The following is a 24,912-nucleotide window of genomic DNA, read 5'->3' on the forward strand; positions in this document are numbered from 1 at the left end:
GAGGTACAAAATTAATTCATACAACTGGACATAAAGTCTTTGCAATGAAAGAATTATTCATAGAACAGTCTGAAATAATTTTTCATTGCATTATATTCATGATCCATCAAAAGACATAAAAATACAACAGGACAAATTATGGCATCCTCTGCTAAGCATGGCCATGTCAGATGTGATCAACAATAATTGAAGGAGACTACTGCCTTTCTCACCAACAAGAGACAATGTATCCATTTAACAAGCTCCATATCAAGTTGAGGAGAGGAAACCCCTTGGACTAAAAGACATAATCTAATAGATGACTTCATTTACATTACAGCAGAAATAAAAACCAGGACAGAATCCCAAACTGGCTGGTTGGTGCATATTGAACATCCCTTATGTTTATCCAGAGTTCTTCAGAATTCTGAGACAGCACAAATATCCATGTAACGTTTCAATGTACCAGTAGAGGCCACCACACACTTCACAAAACTACCAGACTGCTTGGTCAATCAGTTCACTCCTTTCCAAGTCTGGCGAGAGCTCTGGGCTGGATCACACCAGGGCCAGGATGCAGCTCACATCTTCCCACAAAATGCCTTCTTCTTAAGAGGCCAATTTATTCTCAAGTATTTTCCCCCTAGCTTGTGTCCTTTCTCCTGCAAACCAGAATTCAATCCCATACCAGTTCAAATTAATTCTCAAGATCCCATCTTTGCGATGTGTTCTCAAATATGCCACTGAGATTAGTTCAGAGGATGGTGTTAATAATGCCAGGGCCATTCACTTAAGAGCTGGATTTAATGATCCTTGTGAGTTCCTACCAAGTTAAAACATTCTGTGGTTCTGTGAAATTCACTGAGGAGTTTCCTTCAGCTTACAAAACCACTGTGGGTGCAATGTGGCAAGGCTTATCCGTATGGAATACCAGCGCTCAGTGAGAAAGATTGCAATGCTCTCTCTTCAGACAGTGATCTACTACAAAAACCCAGTACCAAAACCGTGGCTAATGTACTACCTCACTCACCCTGAAGTTTTTGAAGTTTGGTTATAGAAAACTGTTTTCTGTTTGTGCTCATCACACAACCTCCTGAAAGATATTAACAGTGGTTTTTGATACCCAAGTTTTCCAAATATACACAGAGGCTACAAGTCATATTTGCACTCTTGTTCATCAACACATACCATGGATTATTTTCACTGTTATTTACATTGCAGAGATAATTTGCAATTGTAGAAAGACTCTCTTTTCAAGGTTTATATTGGTACTAAATAAAGACACACTAAAGGAAAGGAAATGGCATTTTCAGAATGAATATGACCAAGGTATTTTAAATTTTCATTCCCTGTTCAAATTCATGCATTGAACTGCAATAAAACAGCCAGTGAATAAACACACAGAAAGGAAGGAATTTTTTTCTGCTGTCTCTAAGGTTCATCCCTCCCAGGCCATTGTCTAAATCCAGGACATATTTGGGATTTCTTACTGATGAATATTGCACTGCTAACACACTCAGATGTTTCTGTTCAATGTAAAATGTAAAAATCTAGATGTGTCCAAAAGTCCAGTAGACAGTGAAACATGGCCCCTGATTCATTAAAAGATGCTTTCAGGACTCTGTAACTGTGAAAGATTTTCTGTAATCTATTAAAATGCTCTTTCAAGAGGAAAGTGTGTCTTGTTATCTGAAGTACACAACACATATAAAGTTGTGCAAGCAGTATTACAAAGAGGAAAATATGTCTATGGAAATGAAATGCCAGACAGGTAGAGAACTGAGTGGGAGACGGATTAACAATGAGTGATAAAGACGGCAGACAGTTCATTAATGCTGTTTCTGAGCGGAATTATTCAGAAGATGAAGCTAAGACCATTTTATAATGTACATCCCCACAGTGAAATGCATTTAGTATTAGGCTTTCTGAGCCAATGTACAAAACATGAGGAATGTCTTTTCTTTTCAATAGGCAAAGAGCAGCATTATGGAGTCTTGTTCAGAATGCCATTTCAGTTATGCTTTGAGAAAAATACAAAACAGGAAGAATAAATTAGAATTTTAAAAGCTTACTTTAAAATTTAAAACTAGCTTGGTTTCCATGTAGAATGAATCCTCCAAATCTAGAGTAAAAGTCTGAATGAGCCTGAAATCTAAAAGCAAATATAGAGTGTGTGTACCCATAGATGTGGGATTTTTTTCCCTTGTTCTTTCGGTAAATATTGTCTGCTCTCAAAAAAGGGAAAGAACTAGGAACCTTCTGCTCCTGAAAACAAATCTTTAAACCATCTGTAACAATTCCTGAGGGTTAGCTCTGCAAAATACTGATTACTGTGTGTAAAACATCTGTATCTTAGTTTCAAGTACAATTACACTTTGCACTTAGTATGAGTGCAGATGTAAATGAGTCCGCTGATTGTATTCAAGAACCAAAATAAGTTGTATGAGTGTAAGGAACTTCTATTGGTACAGAAAATGGGTTTGAACAGATGTAGTTTTTAAAGTCTAATACTCTGCTATCCTGGAAAATATGATCATATGTTTTTCTTAAAACCAGTAAAAACTATTTTCAGAACAGTTCTGCTTTTTTTTTTTTCCTCCCCTAGTCCTTACTCTTAACGAAAGATCCTACCAGACCTCATTTCTCTTACCAGAAGTCAGTTAATTCTAATTTCTGTTCTGAATTATTTCTCTGGAAACTGTGCCAAAGTTTTCTGCTACCTTAAATAACTTTTCTTTCTTAGAGTTTACTTCTGTGGTGCATGAATAGAGACCTTCCTTCTCAGCTTCTCTATATCTGACGTGGTCCTCTAGCAAAACAGGATCCTGTGAAATATGATCTAGATGTTAGGGCATGCTCATAGCTCTTTTCTGAACATGTCCCTTTTCACACTGCATGTAGGAAACCACTACTGTGTACAGCCTTTCTGATGAACTGTGTCAGTGTCTTGCACAACAACATTATGGTTTTTATTATCTCTGCCAGAAATAATGTGTCCAAATATTTGCTTCACTCCCTACAGCATATCCTGATTGCTTATCTCTAATTGTTAAGACTTTGAGCTTAGATGTTACTGCAACAGTTATTGATGCATTCCTGTTATCTATTATCTCATTCTACATAGTTAATTTTCAAGGTTTTTTGGCTTTTGTGCATGTGATTCTGGCTCCATCACCAAGTGCTGCTTATGCCTGTACCTCCCTGCATTGTGTCATCCACCCTTGTACTCACTGCCAATGCATTTACCTCTTCCTGCTTTGAGCTTCTAAGACCTAGCTTTGAGGTAGACCGCAAACAGCTTCTTTGTGACAACTTCCCTTTCAGAGTGTCTACCAGCGTAACTGTACCCGTTAAAAAGCTGTCACACATCTAGTTGCCCTGATGGCTACTCCTGTACAGAAAAGGGTGTCACCACATCAGCATCAGGATCAACTGATCCACTTAAATTTAAAGAAAAATTAAGGGACTGCTACATTTCTGGCAATGGCATCAGTTGGAAAGAATATTTATTCACTTGAACCCCTTCTCCCAGTACCCTATTTAGCCTTAAACTTTCAGTGGGCTTCACAAAAAAAAAAAAAACAAGCAAAAAAAAATAGGTATATGATACTTTCTATCTTTAATAAAACAAGATAATGGAAAGAAACTTGAATTCTTCTAAAATCAAATTTTAGCATATGATGTGCAGAAGTTCAGGGATTTGGCAAGGAGGTGAACACAAATAAACACGCTGTGAATCTCAGCAAAGCCAAGTGCATGTGTTTATAAATCATTAGCAAGGTCTATAACACCCTTGGTCCCCTATGACTTGAGTTTAAAGGCCCTTTTAATTCAGTCACAAAAAACCTAGGGAAAAAGGAGATTATGAAAGAGGCAAAAATACAGTACTAAAAACATTCTTATGTGTTGCCTGACTATAAAGAATGCATCTAATATGAGCACTTCATCTGGCCTGTCCTGCTGTTGGGTCTAGCTATGAATGATGTCTGTGCAATCAGAGGAGCAGAGAAGGAGGCCAGGGAGGTCCAGCAGCCAGCCACAGTGCCAAATGATTTTATGTCCTGTCTGCTGGAGTCCTCTATTTCTCCATTCCGAGAAATTCAGTTGTTGGGCCCCTGGGTGTCACTGTCATATTTTCTGAAAAGTCCCTTCGCCAGGATTTCTTCTGCTGGGAAGATGAGAAGCCTCAGAGAAAAATGAAAATAATAATTATCTGATTGCTTCTCCTGTGTTTTGCTGCTTTGGAATGTGGTTGGAGATTGTTTTGTCCAACAGGTGGTTGTTTGATTGGTTTAATGTGAATTGTTTTGACTTAATGACCAATCACCATCCAGCTGTATCAGGACTCTGGAAGCAGTCATGAGTTTCCATTATCATTCTTTGTAGCCTTCTGTCTGTATCTTCTCTATTCTTTACTATAGTTTTAATATAGCATTCTATGGAGTAATATAATAGCATAAAATAATAAATTAGCCTTCTAAGAACATGGAGTCAGGTTCTCAATTCCTCCTTTGTCCTGGGGACCCAGCAAATACCACATCTGGGTGTGAGGGGAATTCCTGGGTTACTCAGACACAGGTAGACTTTCCCTGTAACAGTCTTGCACCCCAGAAATTACACAGAATTACACTCTGATTTCCACCAAGAGCAGGAAGACAGTTCTACTTTGTACCTCTCCTTGCCTTGAGACTAGTACTATTTCCATATGCAAGAAGAGTGAAATGGCAAATTCTTACATCCAGAGATTAGGAACAATTCTGGAAGCTTTAATATGCTAGTGTGATATATATTATGTAAATAATCTCAGGGACATAATTCAAGAATGTGCAGAGAATAGAAAGTCACTGCTGGAGACCAGACATAAAAATGGTCCCTCATAACTTCTTGGGATTGATCTGGGCTCGTACGTCAAAGGGCAAATAGAATGGAAGTAGCAATTTCATTACTGCGTCTGTCAAAAGAATGTATTAATTGGTCCAAATTCTTTACGGTCTTTAATGGATTGAGCTGCCAGAGAGAATTAATGTCTCACAAATTTGGGTGAATTATAGGTTAGGATGCTCACAAGCTTGTCAGAAGAAAAATGGTCTCTCTACAACAAAACTGATGGCTAAGCTGAGCTTCTCCGAGGGCTAAGAAGAAACTGTGCTAAATTAACATGTTTAAAATATGTTTTGAAAATAAAAGAAAACAAAAGAGCAAATCAAAGAAGTTTTCTGCTATCCAGTCTTATATTAAATAACTTGATTTCAAATTTAGCAATCCCTCACATAAAGATCTGAAAAACACCACTGCAGATTAATATTTAAAAGAAAGGTGCCTTTGGGGTGGACTAGAAGAAAAAAAATACCATTACTCACATGCAGGGAATTCTCACTATTTTTTTACAAAATAAGAAAATTCTGTGCATAGAAATAGTATCCCTCTATGGACTAATTAGGTAGAAGCTGAAAACAATGTTCATAGTGAAAAACAACACTGACAGACCCTGCATGTGGATATAGGACTTGCTTTCTGTGTGAAGTTCAAGGTCTGAGCTTTTGACAACTTTACATCACTCAGTGCTCGAGGACAGGCAGGGATTGTGGCTGATATATGAGGAATGCATGGATACAGTGACTGAATCTTTCATAAGGAATGGTATTTTCTCTACCAGTTATAGCCAGTGTCTGCAACTCTCTCCTTATAAAGGTTTTGTTTGATAGCTTTTCTTTCTCTGTTGTCCCATGTTTTGGCCAGTGATGCTTTTTTTCCTCTATTTTGAAAAGAGAGAAGGACAGGGGAAAAAAAAGCCAGAAAGAATGGGAACTGAAATGAAAATAGTCTTTTGATGTGTAGTGCTATTTGTCACTCTTCACCCAAAACAGCAGAGGTCTGGAAAATGTTAACTGTCTGGAAAATGTTTTCCTACCTTTTAACAAAAAAGTCTTTATGATGCATGTTCTGCCATCAAGTGAGATTCTGGTATTAAAAAGGTCATATAGAACTCAGATACTTTTATTCAGAAGCCTTGCAATGAAGCTTCATAGCTAGAGCCAGGCAGCAGCTTTCCTTTACACAACCAACTTATTGGAACTGCAGTGATGATCATACGTCATCTTTTCCTCACTGAAATCCCTCCCCATGGGGAGTAGGAACAGAGGATGTACAGCTGGGATTTCCAAACCACAGAGGAAAATGCAAACACGCTATAATGGGGAAAAAAATATAAAAGAAAAAAAAGTTATCTGAATCTAATTATTTGGATTTGCAAAAAAAGCAAACATTTCAGCCAGTTAATTACCAATTTTTCAGGGTCTAGTCAGTATTTGCACACATTCATTTCAATTAATAGTGATTATCACTATTGGAAATATTATTAAACATTATGTAGAGCTGATACAAAGCCTCAGTTAATCTCTCCATTTGACAGAGGATTCTGGTCACAGGTCATAGACATACCCTGAGTTGACAGGTTCTTGCCATCTCCATGCATTCTTTCTAAGTGCACTGAGAAGCAGTAGAGTAGGGAAGCACCATCAGTGGTTCCCAGGTACGAAAATCATGCTGTCTCCCTGAAGTCCTGCAGTGCAGGCTTCCCAGGATCCATTTCATATGTCCCCAGGATGGGAAGGGCTGGGATGATGCTGGTGACCTGGTGATCATTAGTGATTTGCCTCCTTCATAACTGAAAGTCTGAATTTTCCAGCAGCTCCTGGACAAAACCAGCTTGTTGCTTGGCACAGGACAAGGCAAACAGACTGCATTTGAGCTGCTCAAGCATAACACACTGTCTACTCTTGCCCTAAATTTAGAAGCTCATTGAATCCTTCTTGTTATTTCCTACTGCCTTTACATGATATGAAATAAGTGGAAATTTTGATTTATAATGATTGTCTTACATGTTGTCAATCTGTTAAAGAAACTGACATAAAGAGATGGATGCTGCATCTTGCCTGTAGCATTCCCAGGGCAAACTTCAGCCTTTAAAGACAAACTCAGTTTTGCCCACAGACACTGAAAACCAGTGAATCCAGTCTGGTAGCTGGTCACTGCCACCACAACCCACAGGCAAACAGGTGGACGCTGACACAACCAGGACCTTTCTCTTCAAGGATTTAAAACTGAAGCAAAACACTTTCAGTACAAGCAAAACTGCATATAGCTCAAAGACAAGCAAAGGGAAACTAGGCTGATAGGTGTTTTAGCAGTCTGGTTTAGAAGAGGTGCAACTGCATCATAGACCAGCTAAGCTTTCACAGAGATTGTTTTGGTACGTCCAAGGAGAAAGGATTGCAATCATCCATATCATAAAAACTCAAAACTTGAATTACAGAGACCTGGTTCCCCTCCAAAGCTGGATTTCCTTGCCATCCACAGGCATTCCTTTCAGTGTTGGTAATAAGCACTCAAGAGTGGAGGAAGGCCTGAGTAGCTGAATCCAGTGCTATAACATATCAAGGGATGGCAGCAGTCCACCTGTGAGGCTTTTCATGTAGCTCTTTCCTCTCATCAAACTGATGTATCCTTTTTAAGAAGTTACAACTCTCATTTCTTTGCCTTGAGCCAGGTCCTTTTCATCTCAAATCCCATTTTTCAGTGAATTAGGATATCATTCATGTTTGACATTTAAGGCACTATAAACGGACGTTATCTTCTGTGACACAGTATTACATGTAAGCTCACCAAAACGAGGAAAAGTGGCATTCAAGAGATGTTTTCCAGGTGAGAGCAGTTGGGAAAGGAGGTAGAGGAAGTCCCTAGCAAACCGTTTCAGACTTTTCTGAGAGGAATAGAAAAAAGGTATTTTAAAAGGGATGAGATCTCCCTACTCTCCCAAATTTCTCATGCAAGTCAGCTGCATCTAATGCCAAGTAAACTAAAACAGGACTAGAACTTGCTAGAACAGCAAGGGCTTACCTGCTGCTAGCCCTAAGCAGATCATCTATCAGTGGCAAAGGATTCTCTGTCTCTGCGCATAGGCCAGCATGAAACTTCCCTGGCAGTCAGTGAAGCAAAACTTGGCCTGGCACCAGCTCCTCAGTGCTGATGTGAAACAGGACGTGGCTGGGGCTGTGCAGGGTACTGAACTCAGTGATGACTTCCTAGCCAGAAGAAAGGGATATCATTCAAGAGCTGGGCAAATCAACAAGGCAAAAAAGAAAACAAGAAAGCCCATGGATGGTTTCAAGGCTCCTACCTGATCTGCACGATCCTAACTGGCGGCTCAAAATGATTTTTCTGTGAAGCTGAGAAGGCCTGAGGCTAAATTCAAACCCTGAAAATCCTAACAGGGTAGCAAAAACCAACCAAACAAACAAATAAACAAACAAACAAAAAGCCAGTGGAAGACAGTCTTGGCAGAGTAGTAGATGTCCAAGTTTTCAAAGTCACAGTGAGATTTCATGAGCTCAATAAGAGAATGTATTCCCTGGACACTGAATTATGGTATCTTTATTTCTAATATTTCTAATTACCATCTCTGTGCAGAGTTTGAAACTAAACCACAAAGCTTAAAGCAGTAGCTACATCTCAGTCCTTTATTTCTTGAAAACTCTTCATGTATTAGAATTGCAAGCATAAACATTTTTATTGAAAGACAAAGCCTGGATATCTTAACAGTGATTTTGTACATTTAACTCCTGCAAAAGTAGCAGGCCTGTGTCAGACAGTCATTTTCAACTTTTGTGTTTTGAAAAGTGTGGAAAACATAGTAGCACTAATGCTTTTCCAAGGTTTGTTAACCTTGCTGGCTAAACAGCTGCTCTCTGTCATTTTAGGGTTGAAAAGGTGTTAGAATGGCCTTGGCATTGCCAGAATTTGGGAAGCTGTGCTCTAAAAGCTTGAGACCAATTTCCCTCTTAGTGAAGGATGATTGGCAAATGTCGACAGGCTGAGGACGTTTATGTTGTGTGATGATGAATGTCACAGACATTAAATAGGGCTGCTGCAAAATTTAATGGCTGCTTTAGTTGCCTCATTTCTTATTAGAAAAGGTCACTTATTGTCCTAGCTTACATGATTAATGTGAGCTCCTGTATCTTTATGGGGTATATTTACAGTATGTGCTTTGTTTGTTCTTCTTTTCAGACTATACCAAGGTTTACTACTCAATGCGAATTTAGATTTGTTGTTGAATACAGGCATTTTTCCAGAAAGCTTGTGTAAGCTATCCTGCTGGGAAGAGGCTTATGTCTGGGGCCTTAACAACACTTGTAGCCCACTTTAGTACAATTTACTCTGGTGGGATGGCTGAAATTCTTGCCTGCAGTGCCATTTTAAATAAACAAATTACGAAATCCATGCAGCACTCCTTTACCCTTATTCTATGAATTTGAAACAGGACTTTTATTTTTTTTTAATCATTGTTACTTTCCTGAGGTCTGGGCAGGTTAATGCCATCCATACAAAGGAAAAGCATTAACAAGTTGATGCCGAATTTTGCCCCAAAAGGCGAGAATAACTGCCTAAGAGACTCAAGTAAGTCAGCATAGACAGGAGGTATTTTATTACGACGCGTCGGAGAAATCACAAAAGGGATTTCTAGCTATCTCATAACAGAAGCAAGCTTTTATACAGTCTTGGGTGCAGGGTTACATCATATTCATAAGAGGCGTGGTGTGGGCGGAGACATCTATTTTGAGGATTATTCATGGTGGTCCTTCGATGCCTTCCTCATGGGCGCGGGTCTTCTGATGAGTCTTCCTCTTTAAACTTTTGAACTCTTATCCTAATATGGTCAATTCCCGGTGTACTTGGCTTGGTTCCCATGGCTTGGCATGGCTCTTAGGGTCAGCTTGACACTGGCACAGCTCTTAGGGTCAGTTTGACACTGGCACGGCTCTTAGGGTCAGTTTGACATTATTAGCTCTGATCATGCTTAGCTCGACAATTCCCTTATCCCTATCTCTCTTTATTGTTTGCCCTGCTTACCAAACTTCAAACAGAAGGATCCACCAGGATTGCTTCTGGATTAATGAATAACCTATCATACAGCATTATCAATAATTCCAGGATTGCTTCCGGATTAATGAATAACCTACCATACAGCATCATAAGCAATTCCTGAGTGTGGATGGGGGTGAATCCCCTTGTACCTAACATGAGACCACCCGCCGGTGATATGGGATATGGCTCTAGTGTTAGGGGTCGTGTGAGTAGCTAATGGGATGGGAATGGGATAGGACTGCTCAGGGTTGATTCTCAGTCTGTGGCTCTGCCTAAGCATTTTGATAACAAAGTTATGTTCTTGTGCAGTAGTAAAATGCTGATCGGATGGGCAGTTTGGGGCTTCAAAGTCATAGTTTCCTCATTCCAAGGATTTTCACCTTATATCAATGAGCTTAGCTCCTTCCAATAAGTTTCATTGCTGGGATATTGGGAAAGGACAACCACTTTTCTTCTAACAGGAAGGGACAAGTGACTTTGATTAAGACCTGGGACAGATTGGTAGGCAAGGTCACATTAGATTTAGGAATATTCATTTGATTTAGGAACCCTCAGTCAACTACTGTAAAGTTTGTACTTAACCTCAAACATTTAGGCTTAATATCCTTTACTCACAAGTCGATCACTGGACAACCAAATGCAGCTGTACATCAGCCAAAAATGGAAGACAGTAGTGAAATTAAAAGCCATGAGATCTGTATACTGACTACACTTCCCAATTCAACCATATTACTTAATAATTCCACAGTCGATTTACAATTCAGATAAGACCTATCCTACCCACAGTCCCTCTTATCAGTACTTTCCACTTTGCTTCACAGGCTTTTACAGGGGCAAGGCACTAAACAAAGAAGTATAAATAGCTGAGCTAAATATCTGCCACAGAAGTGAAATTGTGCATATGAGGTATATGTAATACAGCCATATCCATAGGATTAAACATAACAATTTTATGACAAGCTAATGTCACATACAGGGCATCCTTCTAAACTCCTGAATTATTAATAGGTATGCTAAACCTATGAGGAATTCTAAAAGGTTGGCATTTTTACAACAACTTCCAGGTTATTAGGAAATAGAAATAGAGATGAGATATTTCATATATATTGTGTCTCAGCCTAAAAATCTACAGCTTGATTTTGCTTCTGAGTTTTGAGCCCCAAGCTTAGTTTAGGCTCCATTTATTGCTGTAGCTACCCCTACAGCCTGTCCAGCACAAGCGTTCAAGCAAAAGATATAGCTGAAGGCTTTTACCTGATATTCTTCAAGGTTTCACAGATATGTCTCCCATTAGAGCAAGATCATCTTATGTTGGTGCACTAAACTGCTGAATATGGATAGCAATTATTTACCACAATTTAAAGACTTTAAGAACTTGTCAGAATCAAATCAATTCTTGGTTAAGTAAGGTACATTAATAATTGCCAGTTGATGAAACTAATATGGATTTTATTTTAAACTGAGAGAGAAAAAAATATTCATCATCCTTGCCATTTTTATGGAGTTATTCAGAGAATGAATTATTGATTATAGACACAGGACAAGTGAGTAGACTTTAGATATTTAGGTACTTGTCAGACTAAGAAGTATGATTACATTCAAATGCAGAATTGTGACAAAATGGGTGCAGTGGCTGACAGTCCATTGCCAATGGAGAACAGCTACACATGGCTTGAATTAATTGTACAAAATCAGGCAAGATAAGAAAGAATTTGGTTCTGAATAATGCACAACGCAGGAGCAAAGCACTAATGTCAAAACAACACCAAAAAAAATGCCCGTCCCCTGTTTTCCATATTTCTGGGAATGCCCCATTCATAGCTAGTCCCAAAGTTGCAGCTCTGTGCCAGTACAGAGATTCTTGTGCTCCCACAGCAAGTCTGCAAGGGACAGGAGAAGAAGAGCTTGGGTGGTCACCTGCTTCAAAGCTTTTGGCACTGCAATTGCTCCCATGAGTAGGTCAGGTGCAATTGCATCGCTGTAGGCCAGTGTACACTGATCAGGGATCAACCATTAATTTTTGTGCAAATGCCTTTCTTGGATTTTTTTATTACATTTGAAGGAATTATAGTATTAGAAATAATTTGCCTTCAACTGTTTCCTTGCTCTCAAAGGTCATGCTCTGCATTTTGAGCTTCATGAAGGCAGTCATGATCTTTCTTTGTGAGATAACCTCTCCACTAATTCTATTTTTCAGCTATGCTTATTAATAGTCACACAAGGTTGTGATTTAGGGAACGGCATAATGATAAAATAAATTGTTACATTTGGTTAATGTTATAATTTGTTGGTCCAGCTACGCATGTGTGGCTAGGGTCACCATCTTCATAGAGCTGTGTAGCAGGAATAACCTTTGATGCTGAGAGCAATCCCGCTGTTGACATTTTAACTGGAACGTTTTCATGGGGCTACTGAGAATGACATACAAACTGCTCTTTGAAAGGTCATACATATGTGTCTATTGATTTAATATTTAGAGATGCTTTCAGCAATCAAGAGGTACAGGTTTCTGCAAACATCTGTAAAAGCTCGACATGGGTTTCTTTTAGAACTGCAAGCAGAGTGTTCACTAAGCTAAATTAAAACTGGGATTTAATTCTAATTATTTATTTGCCCTTTAAGAAATATTGAGCATTGGGAAGAAATTCAAGCTTATTTTTGTTTGGAGAACTGAATCTCACTAGTTAGACTCCAGTTATATTTCCTCTTTTGGTCACTGACCCCCTGAGAGAGTTAAGTGAATAATATTTTACTGTAAAGCATTTGCACCACCTGTAATGTGTTATATTCTAATATATTTCAGACCACTGAACTGAGATTTTTTAAAGCTGACTATACAGATGCATATATTTGAGAATTTAAGAAGCTGTTTTTGTAGGAATTTACCATATAATGGGGAAGACTTTAAATTTTCATTTGCACAAATACCATCAAAATGAGACAGTAGATGCTTGTCCTTCGTGAGTAAGTAAATCCTAATCCTTAAGGGGAAAATGGGCATTGGATTACCCAGTGCAATAGCTCACTTTCAGTCCTTTGGATAAACTGATGATTAAGGAAAAGCACTTTGTAATGCGTGATTTAACCTTGCTGATTTCATTATAATGATCTGAATGAGACAAGTATGATGAAGTAACTTAAAATACATTAATTTCTCGACTGTAAAAGGAAAAAGAAATCTGTAAAAGGAGTCGCAATATGCCACCCACACAAACAATTTGAGACCCTGCTGATCCTTCATAGGTTTGTTGTGGAGGAAAACACAAAGGTCTGCAGTTATAAGAGGACTTCATTTCCACAGTGCTGGTGTTACATTATTTAACTTCGATGCTTGGCCCTCCAAGCATGGCCCACAACCCCCCCTAGAGTGACAACACAACATGTAGGAAAATAAAAAGCCTCCCAATCAGCTCAAACGTTCTGTACAAAATCCCATCCTTAAAAAAAAAAAAAATAATAAAACCAAACAGGAGAAAAGCCATGTTATTTAGTTTCATTAATTTTGGTGAAGTGGCTGTTACAGAAGTGTACCAGGCTCTGTCCAAGCTTCTCAGAAAATAAAGAAAACATTGATCCTAATCAGATTTATTTATGAACTGGATTCTGGATTTACCATGTCTTAACCACATCTTCTTTGTATTCTGATCATGCTCAAAAGCAGGTCCTGATTTGGGGAGAACCTGCAGTAGCCCAAGTACAGTGGAGCTGGGCAGCAACACAGCTGCAGCCCTGAGGATCAAAATTTTTCATTGAGAACCATAAAAAAGACTTAAGTCACTTCTGGGATCTGTGCCCGAGTTTCTTTCTGGCATTTTCTCTCCAGCTTCTGCATGACTGGAGAGTGTTTTAAGGGCCCAGTAAAAAGGATGTTGTAGGGACTGGAAAGCAAAGTCTGATAGGGGATAGAAACATGGGTGAAGTCAGTGGCATATGTGGTGGAGATTTTCTTTGTAAGCTTTGCAGAGGCCAATATATAGAAAGTGTGATAGTAAATGTCTTTCCTGAGTCCAACCCATCCACTGATCCCACAGCCCACTCCTATCTCTACAGCCATGGGTGCAAGCTATCATCTCTCATAGGATGCTCATGTTCCTGAGGCAGATTTTTAATAGCTGGAGAAGCCAATTTGCATGTGGATTGTTGTTTTTAGGCATATAACCTGTAGGCATATAATCCAGTTCAAAAATGTCTTCCTTTTCTTTATATGCCCTTTTATTAATTTCAAATCTGTACACCTTAACTACTTTTTATGGCTGTTTTTCGCTGTTTTTCATACAACTTTTAATTAACAATAACTTTTCACATTAAAATTTGATTAATTTTTCCCCCATAGTGAATCATTGGTCAACAATTCACAGCAAGTCTTATTAAAATCCAATGTAATTACTCTCTGCATGTACTGAGAACATTACAAACACTTGGTTCTTATGGTCACAATGATTAAGGAATTGAATCTGCTGAATATTATTGTTAGAGCTTACATGCCGCCAAATCATATGTATTGGTCCTTTGTGTTAGACTTGTAAAAACTCCACTTCACCCAGCCAAGCTACTCAGCTAAATCCTTTCTATCAGATTGGAATTGGAAAGGTCTGTGGCATTGGTAGGAAAATTTGTAAGTGCGATTCTTCTTTTTGTTCTTATTGCTTGGATTGCTGATTGCATTCTCCCCTGTCTGCCTCGCTGGATTTTCCACTGGGGATTTACAACAGCTCACCATATAAAGAAGGAAAGAACAGAATGACCCATTGATGCCTGCCAATTCTGAAGAGGTTATTTACCTGGGGCTTTCAAGAATTTCATAATTATTTGACGCTACTGGTGGCTTTTGCCAAGTCCACATATTTCTGGACTCCTGCTGCAAGCTGCACAAATACATTCCAGGGTTCTAATTATGCACCAGCTCAGCCCAACACGTAGCTCTTCCACTCAATTTACGATGCTAACAGGTGTTTCTTAGGATTTATTATGTGACGTGCCACTCATCACATACCTGCCATCACTTCTTAGGTGTCAAAGACTCATTTTGCCTTCTTTGTCCCTCCTCACTCTCTGTACTTGCACGTAAATCACCCCTATTCTAGTAAACTGCAAGGTTCTTTCCATGATGCTTCCTTCACAGAGGCCACTTCACAATGACTGTAGAAAGTAAACAGACAGAAAATTAATTATTTAGGGTGCAGAAGACCTCTGATCTACATTTCTAAGACCTGGTCTACATTTTCAAAGCAAAATTCCTAGTTAACAGGACTGGATTAAATGTGCAAAAGAACTTTTCTGGCATTTTGATTTCTCAAAAGCTTTTAAGACACAAAGTCTTCACAAGTCTGAAGGCAGGGTGCATTTCTCTTGCTTTCCTTATAATCAAAAGTTTTGCAGACCCTTCACATCCATTAAACCCTGTTCCCATTCCAGGTGGGCTTGGCTTTGATTGACAGTGACCTAATCTACACTGGTAAAGGTGTCCCTTTGGGTGTCAGTGCAGGTGATGAGGATATACAAACCTGGATTTACAGAAATGCAGATACAAAATCTGACTCCTTTCTCAAGCTAGTAGTGATTTTCAGATCTGTTCACAGTATTTCACACTGATGATAACAACATATTGTATTTCAAAGAGTAATCAGTTAGGGAAAAAGCAAACACATCCAATCTGTCAAAACAAAAGGAAAGGAGAATAAGAAGATGTTTCCTTTGCAGGACTAGTCACCAATTTTAAAATGCAACTTCAAGGCATTTGGGTGCAAAGATCTACTTGCTTCTTCAAATGATTCAATTAATTGGCCCAACTAATTTGAAACTGTAGGTCTTTAGAGAATGATTCATACCAGAATGACTGGTGAGCCTCTGTATATGTACAGCTCTCTGAGAACCTCTTTATATGTACAGCTCCCTATGAGCTACGTGCTCCTTTTAAAAAGAGGAAAGATAATTTCCAAGGTTTTTATCTAGCTGCCATTATCAACAGACATGATTCCTAGGAAAAAATGGAAGGAAAAAACCACAAAACATGAAGAGGAGTTGCTAAGTCACACTGTTATGAAGCTTTCCTCAAGTGAAGGTATTGCAGAGGAAAATGTACGAAACAAGCTATCGGGGAAACCATTGCAGTGGGCCTGTCTGCTTTTTTGCTGGTGTTGTTTTTCCTTCACACCTGAGCCTTGGCTATCACTTCCTGGACCATTCCTTATGGAGCAACATAATCAGGAGAGGTTTTTGGACAGAGGTAGAAATGCAAGAGGGAAGGCCAGTAACAGTTCATGATACAAGGACAATTTTGTGTATTGATTCCCTTCAGATCAAGCAAGTAAAGCCTGTAGGGAAGACAAGGGACTGAAGAGGGGGATTATATTAAGTATCACATGAAAAATTATATTCCTACTAGAGCTCTAAAATTCCTAGCTTCTTTCTCTTTCTTTTATTACCTTCCAGTATTAAATATTTCCTCTAATTCTATAAATTTACTTTCGTATCAGCAGGAATTTTTTGCTCTCAAAAAGAAGAACAGAGAGTTTTCTAAATCGCAGCTAAGATCTAGCATCTACAGTTGCTGAATAAAAGGACCAAAACTTACACTTTCTTTGATGACAGACAGAAAAGTGTGATGACAAAAGCTGTGTGAAACTTGGTGATAACAACAGGAGCAGTCTGCATGGCTGAGGCAAGGATATTAAAGAGCTTTTCTGTCTGCGTGAGCTCACAGCAATGTTCATTTTTAGTTTTGAAAGTTACAAAGGAATAATTACACCTTTTAACTGGGAATGAAAATGCAGAAAGGCATTGTGGGCCCACTGTAAACTTTCTGACAGAGGAATTCTCAGCTTTCAAACTTGCAATGTTAGGTTAGACTTGCACATCATAAGAAAAACACATACCAGCTGATTAGGTTCTCCATCATGTGCTTTATAGCACATGAATGCTTGCTTCTTTAAAAATACTTCCAATAGTTAACTTTAATGTTGCATAAACTATTAATGCCAGGACTCCAAAATGGTGCCAACACAACCAGTTAAGCAGTTGTAAGCTGCAGTATTTTATGGCTAAATACTAAGTGTAAATATGAAAATGAGATTGGAACAGGCCTTGCTCAGCACTGTTTAACATTGAGTTTAGACTCTTCCCTTTAAAGCACACATAACTTTCCACATCAGCCTTCCCTTATGTGTGTTTGATAGGTGTTTGAGTGCATCCCTCAGCCCTGATGAAACAGGTGCTCCTATAGTACCCTCAGAAGACCCACCTTTCATGGAGAAATAAATGACTGCAGTGGCAACTGCAGAACAAACACAAGTTGGCTACTGCATATTGTCACAGCAAGGATTAGTCCTTATGAGAACTTTATTACACTTCGTCATACTTGTGACTAGGCAGCTGTGAAAACATGCAAGAATCGTACACAGATTTTCCATTTCCTGCCAGCTCAGTAGAAACAAAGAAATGTGGCAGGGAGAAGCCGGGTATATGCAACGTAAATGGTGAGATAAAGCTTAGCAAGCCTGTTCAACTTCATGGCATGCTGCAGGATGGAGAAGCTCATGAAGCTTTTAGCTATCCAGCCCTCCAAGGTGGCTGGATTGAACAGCTGGGGGAGTTCTTGTTTTAGCATTTATGAGCGGGGAGCTCGAGTGATTTCAGCACACAAACTCTCCAGAACACGCCCTTCTCCATCTAAAAACTTGGAGACAGCAGCTACTTCTCATTCCAGATTCCAAGCATATCCCAGGCCCACCTCTCCCTCCTTGATTCTTGGGCTGGAAATGCTGATTTTGTACAGCTGGTCAGAGTGCCTTAAGCACCTGGTTATTCTCATTTCCCATTTGCACCTTTCTCACACTTCTTGCTACTCCTCTCATTGGCTATTATGGCTGCAGAAGATGATTAGCAAATAGAGACAAGCTAAACGAGTCTGCTATAGGGAAAATGTGAGCTCTTCCTTCTCACTGCAGTGTCATCATCTCTGCCTTTAGGCCTGAGGTAGCAGCAACCTGAGAAGAAAAGCACGAGTATTAAGCATAAGGGAGAAAGTGGCCATTGGTGCATTACAAACTCCCCTCACATCCCATTCTTCACAAACCTCTGCAATTCTCTCCCTCCATTCCCAGGGAATGGGTGTAGGAGATACTCACCTGCCCCCAAAAGTATAAGGCTTTTATTAATGCAGCTTGATAAAATATACAAGAGCAATTCTTATTGGTTTTGGGGGAGGGTGTGTGTGTGTGTTCCTCAATGAACAGTACTTTTTCAGAAGCTTACATAAATAGGTTTTCCAATGAGCTACAGACAATCATGAATCCCAGCACTTTCATTCTCCCCTAGGAATTTTAGAGTAGCTTGCATGTAAAAAATGAATCAAAAATCCTTTTGAAACCAAACATAAAGAAGAGACACCACTGTCCATGCTTCTCTGCAGAAGAACAAAAGAATTAGATGAAAGATGGTAGACATGTTGCTTAGGCAATATGGAAAAATGCTCAGAGGTTATGCTTGTGAAGGAAATATAAGCCTCTCTGGAACAGAAAATAGAAATAGAGGTAGAAGATTTATATGGAGTGCTTGTTTTTGTGTGTTTTTATTTTTTCAGGAAATTGGTTTCATGTTCCCAGTACTGAATGCATTGCGTGTCTTCATTTCCCCTTTCGTTTTCTTGACTACGTACCTGAAACTCTATTGTGGTGGCATTATTTTGAATTTCCTGATTTCAGGACAGGTGCTTGAAATCTAAACTAAATAGCCTGGGATGATTTGAACATGTCCTTAAATAGTGCTGGGCTGCTGTGTATTTGCAGTCACTTTAATGAAGTGACTGCAAGAAGACATTCTGTCATCCAGAGCAGTAAAAGCCTCACTGTATGCTGCAACAATTTAAACTCAGTTATTCTTTTTTTAGATTTAATATCTTTCCTCATTTTTTGCTTCATCTCTTTGGTCATGGTGTCTACATTAGGAATTTCAGCTGTTTCACTCCACAGCTCTTTTCCTATTGAGCTTCATGTCCTAGTGTATCATCAGTACCCATTAACAGCTGCTAGATTTGTCCCAGCTGTTTTATGGAGCTCACCCTGACACATTGTGGCAAATTGGTATTTTACAGTGCACTGTCTATTTATTTTTCCTATGTATCATAGAACTTGCATCCTTTGCTGTTGTAGGAGATCCTATCATGTATTGCTTTACGTATTATTCCCACATATGTTACAAAGAATGAAGCACTCACAACAAATATGCCAGTGAAAGCTGTTCTCTGGTCAGCCTTTTTTTTCTGCTAAAGAACTTTCTTTTTGTGGACAAGAAAAAGTCATTAAGGATGTTTTTACTCAAGTAAGAAAACAAATGAGCAAAAGGTTGGATCAGAAAAAATAAACATCGGATGAAGTGAGGCTGTGGACTACAGATAAATTGCAGAATAATTACTGTCAATAACTTTGTTATTCATTTTACCATTGCCAATCTCCTGGGTTTTTTTCGTTGTATAATATTTAGATAAGAGATTACCATTGGGAGTTACAAGAAGGAAGACAGGAAGAATAACATCTAGCTATCCAGGCTCTAGATAATCTCACAGTCACAGTCACAGTCACAGGGAGGAGTGGCTTTTGGACAGGTCAGTCTCACAGGTGGCCATCACTAGAGACTGACAGGCCAACAGACTTGCAGTCTTTGCTCAGTCCATGACCCTTTGTGTTGTGTCAAGCCTGATCATGTGTCATGTGCACACAAGAGAAGACCCAGAGTGCTCTGGATTCAAGCAAGTCTTTCTGACCTTCAGGGAGTACATGAACTTTAATGCAGCTCTGCCATGAAAAAGTAAACAGAACCACTCTACTGTCTCTTTTTTTTTTTTAACAGGCAAGGGGGCACACAAACCTCAGTGTCCTTTACATCTGTGAAGTGGCTTTGTGTATGTGGTAGGTTGAGATTATGTTCTCCACCTGTGAGCAGGCAGAAATCCCAGTGGTGTCTCTCCCCTCACAGAACACAGGCTTTTATGGTAGATAAAGCACTAATCTAGCTGTGTCCTTCTTCCCAGAGTAGTTACAAACAACCCCAGGCAGAGGAGGCATGTTTCACATCACCTTCATTCAGAGATGTAGATGCACAAATGGAAAATTGTAACTGCAGGACCTTGGGATACCAACAAAAACTGGATTAAAACTTCTCAATTAAACCTCAGACTTCCATGAAAACTACTAGCACTTGACCTCCTCTTGTGATGAATCTAAGTGTTAATTCAGAAGGGGTAGCTGGTGACATTTACCTGATTCTCCCAGTCACTATCGGCACCAACATGACTGCAGACTCAATGGTTGGCATCAAAGGGTGGGCATGATGCTTTTGGGAGCCTTTCCAACCTTAATGACTCTCTGACGAATTCATACAGCTGCAGTAGTAGTACTGTCCGTCTGTTAGGGGAGGTTCCAATCCCAGCTCCAGACTGGGGTCCATGTTGTACACCCACAGAAGGTAACCAGCAGGCTGAGACAGGTTCAAAACCATTAGGAGCAGATAAAGTTGCAAATAAGACTGTGAGCACAAAACCGGCTGAACTACAAGCAGGGGAGTTGCTAATGGCACCAATATGGTGTTCTGTAAGGATCTGTCTTGTGTCCACTAGCTTTCCATGTGGTTGTTAATGGGCTGGATGGTGGAAAGGATAATGATTCCTAAATCTACAGGGTACATCAACACGGAAAGAGAGAAAGGGAAGAGAGAACAAAAATTCTGACAAATTGGAAACACAAACAGACAAAATGGTCTTAGGGACACACAGAAGCACTGACTTGCGTAAATACACCTGGCAAACTTCTGGAAGCATGGGAGTTTTGCAGAAAAGAATGTGGAAATATGTTTTGTTTGCGTGAATAATATAATATCTGCTGACCAAAAACAAGCAACAAAAAATAAAGCTTATTGCACTTTGAACAGGAGCAAAATCTGCAAGAAAATGGCAATTTTCTTCTGATTGTAAAGGTTCTGATGAAACACTCTATACATTTTTAGGTAATGTGTAACAAAAAGGGTGCAGGGTAGAAAAAAGAGTGAAAGTGTATATTAATAGACCCAGCTTGCAACACAAGGGATTAGGCATAGATGTCAGGGAAAAACTTTCTAGTGGTAAATATAGCAGTGCACAGGGATAGATTTCCTGGGAAGCCTCCCAAAAGAGATTGGCATCTGTCAGCTAATGTACAGTTGACTACTGTGGGTAAAAGGATAGATGGGATGATCTCTTGATTCTCTAATTTTCGACAAAATGTTTAGGCAGAAGCAAAAAATGCTACTGAGTTCAAATGATCATGTTACATTGCACAGCTAAAAATGCAGCTAAAAAGACATGAAGCAGTTTATGTTTTATTATTTTTATTGAAAAGAAAAAAAGTAATAATGAGTTATACACAAGTTCTGCATAATAAGAAATTATTATGCAGTAGTGCACTAAAGCTCATATCTTCCAGGAAATAAGCAATGTCCCCTCTTTGACTAACCAATATTTGCATGGAGACTAATTATCTGTACACATGGCTGTAGCCTCACAATGAAAGACAGTCAATTTAATATGAAGAATAATGGAGATCAGAGTGCTGAAGGAATTTAAATTATTACTTTTTATTTTTTTAATAGAGGAAGGGTGAGCTTCTGCAAGTGTGGATGTGTGTACATGCACACACACATGCTGTGTTTCTATCAATACGCACATTAATATCTAAATTCACATTTATTAAAGTAATGTTTTATTTAGTTGGTTTGTTGTTTTTTGGCTTGAGGGTTTTTTTCAGAGAGGGGCTTGGTTTTTTTGCTTTTTTTTGGGGGGGGTGTGTTGTTTGTTTCTTTTTCCTTTAAATTATATTAAAGGACTCTGGCTTTACATCTTCATAGTGTTTATTCTTTGCTAATGGCAATTTGAACATGGTGGTCTCAGTACCAGCCTCTTATCCACACAGGCAGAGGAAATTTTTGTAGAGAGGGTTGCAAATGGTGCTTTGCACAGTGTTACAATCTAAGCAAAACACTCATTGAGCACACACAGAGGTGGTCTTATTTTAAACCTTCTTCCTTCATCTCCTGCCAAAGAAATCCTTAGCAATTGCTATATACAGGCCAAGCTTTTATCTTCAACTAGTTGTGCTATATTATTCTACTAAAAAAACACTGGGAGAACATTTGGATAATGGATTATACTTTTCAGCCGGAGGTAATTCAAAAGGTTGAAGGGATTTTGCTCAGTATTATATCCAGTAAACAGAGTATCACCTTTCAGCACAGCCAAGAATGGAAATGTTCAGCTGAAAATGTAAACATGTTGGTAAGTTATGAATGTGAAGAAAGGAAATGATATTGTTTTGCTATGAAAGTTCAAAATAACCACTGAAATGGCTCTAAGCAAACCTCAAATCTTCCAGTCGCATGCAATTCTCAGCACTTCTTATTTACCTTGCTGTTAGGAATAAAAAAAAGGAAACAGATTTTCATATTAAACTGCTTTTCTCTTCTAGAGAGAGATTCCAAAATGCTTTAAGTGCTCATATACAGAAATCAAATACAGCTATGGAGTGAAGCCACAGTTTCAGAAGTATACAAACTGCATGTGCCAATTTTTCTAAATGCCTAACTGAAAACTGAGGTTGCAAACCCACTACTGGCACAGATTATTCCTGGGGCGCTTGGAAGAACAGTCTGTCACTGTACAGGGAGCTATGGGCTCCAGGATCATGGCAGGTCAGGTTCTCAACTCATGTCAAGGATCCCTTGATTAGAAAAATAGTCCAGCTAAGAGATGATTTAAATTTCCTCCAGCACTTCTGGAGTCTACAATTTCACACAAAACAAACCTGAGCTAGGGTGTGGGTCTTTCAAATCTTGTTGCTGAAACTGCCTACAGTCACTAAATAATGAAAACTTTTAAAGTGGTGACACTCTAATGATCTTTTGGTGGAAGTTTACTTCACCCTATGCTGGCAGTCATGTCCTACACCTATCCCACTCACTGCCACATCTGCTCAGCTGGGTTCCTCCCATGTGCTTGTACAGATCCAGGGATGTGTTGGTTGGCAGGAGCTGCTGGAAAGGGGGTTGCTGCCTGCTCAAAACAGGTCCTTGTCCAGCCCTTTGTCAAGGTCAGCTCTAGGTGTTTTAGACATATGCCATAATCTTCTTCATCTCTCCCCCTCTTTGTCTTGGCTAGTCTTGTTAAGGTTTTCAGGAACTTCATGAGCACTCAGACCCACAAAAACATAGTTTTCTGTACCACACAATGCATTCTACAAAGAGATTTATCTGAGAGCTATTTCATGAAGAGTCAAAATAGTGATAATGCACCTGGTTACTAAATATGTATGAATGGCTGCTCAGGTATGCAGGAGAGAATGAAAACGCTCACATTTAGACCTCCAGGGCTGTCAAAGTGACCTCTTAATAGACTGGCAGGCTCTATAAATATAATTCATTCATTTTATCAGCTTATTTGTTAGAGCTTGAATTTCTTCTGATGTATTTGCCTACTCCCAATTTCAAAGGTCAGTTTGGCTAGTATGAATCGTATTCATGTCTCACAGAATTACACTCTGTAATGCTGCCAAGAAAACAAGCTGAAACACAGTAAAACAGCCCTAGGAATAACATACACTCTCTACCAGTATCCTGAGGATTGTCTCTTATGCTGCAGGAAGAAACCACTTCTGTTGCTACCAGGAGCAGAAGGAACATTCAAATTCTGGTGAGCAAGCTCTCTTTAAGCTTGAATGGCTGCTGTTGTTCGTCCATTAACTGTAGATCTTACTCATACTGTCCCTTCATGGTTACTGAGTTTTGATTGCTTTGGCTGGGTGTAACAGAAAGACTGTGGTTGTTATCAACAAACACTGTCAATCAGCTTATTGGTTGACTTTGGTGCAGAAATTCACTGGCTTGGCTTCCTACTCTGTACACAGCTCTGGAGTGCATTTCCCCGTAAAACAAATGTGCACCTCCATAATCTTCCTTTTTGTTGCCAAATCTCATAGATTCTGAAACAGCGTCCTGCTATATGTGATACAAGGCAGCACACAAGCACCACATTTTATCCACAGTATTTTGTTTCTCTATTTTCACTTTGCAACTGGCTATTTCCAAATGATGGATCTATCAGTGTTTACCTTAAAATTAAAAGCTATAACTGCCTGGAATTTCACTGCTAGATATGAAAGCTCTGTAGTGAACCTACTGCCTTTGGATATGAAGTAATAAGGTTAGTGTTATTGCTCTGTACCAGTGGGATTAACTTGAATTCTACCACATTTCTAGATACAGAGATGTTTGTCTATTAATTGCCTGTATAATATTATGTATTGAAGACATTTACTGCAGCCTTGTAGTAAGGTAAGTAAATACTATTTTGCCCTATTCAAAGCAGTTGCAAAGGAGTGTTTAATTTGCCTACCATGGAGAGCCTGCCTGCACCCCATGGCTCTCTGCCTCTGCCCCTCAGGTGCCTGCCTGTGCCCCACAGCTGCCTGCCTGCCTGCTGGGCACCCCACAGCTCTGTGTAAGTGATAGGCACCAAAGAGGTGGGGATCTGATTCCGAGTGTCTTCTCAGGTCTCACCCTAATCACGGCAGTTCCTGCTTGGGATTGCTTGCTCTATTTAATCATTTCTATTCTTCCTTACCATTGCAAGGAAATGCTGCAGCGTGCTGCAGAACTTCAGTTTGCTAAGTGTCTCCCCCCTTTCCAGGCACTCTGCATGCCTGGATGCCTGCAGATACCTTCCTCATGAGTGTGAAGTGCCAGAAAAATGTTCCTCAGAGAGGTTTTTTGTTCCTAATGGCCTTCTCAGACAGGCCACAGCGGAATTAGGAATCAGTGTGGTGATTTAATTGGACAGCTTGCTTTATTTTCTACACACTAGAGATTTTCCCTCCATCTGCTTTCATGGGAATAAAAACTACAGCCCTTAAATGGAGGAATTGGACTGAAATTAGTGTATTTTCCAAGCAGGAGGGATGAGTAGAAATGAGAAAACCCCTATATTCT

The 24,912-nt window shown here is 39.3% G+C and overlaps 1 long non-coding RNA gene across 2 annotated transcripts in view; it reads left to right on the top strand.

The window, feature by feature from the left end:
* LOC141730655 (uncharacterized) overlaps positions 1-24,912 on the top strand; it is a 62,097-nt gene that overhangs the window by 27,327 nt on the left and 9,858 nt on the right. For both annotated transcript variants that reach the window (XR_012582253.1, XR_012582254.1), the window contains exons 2-3: positions 23,567-23,617; positions 24,184-24,258. This is a non-coding gene — a long non-coding RNA (uncharacterized LOC141730655). The remainder of the gene's footprint in view (positions 1-23,566; positions 23,618-24,183; positions 24,259-24,912) is intronic.

Source organism: Zonotrichia albicollis, chromosome 1, assembly GCF_047830755.1.
Source record: "Zonotrichia albicollis isolate bZonAlb1 chromosome 1, bZonAlb1.hap1, whole genome shotgun sequence".
Classification (NCBI taxonomy): domain Eukaryota; kingdom Metazoa; phylum Chordata; class Aves; order Passeriformes; family Passerellidae; genus Zonotrichia; species Zonotrichia albicollis.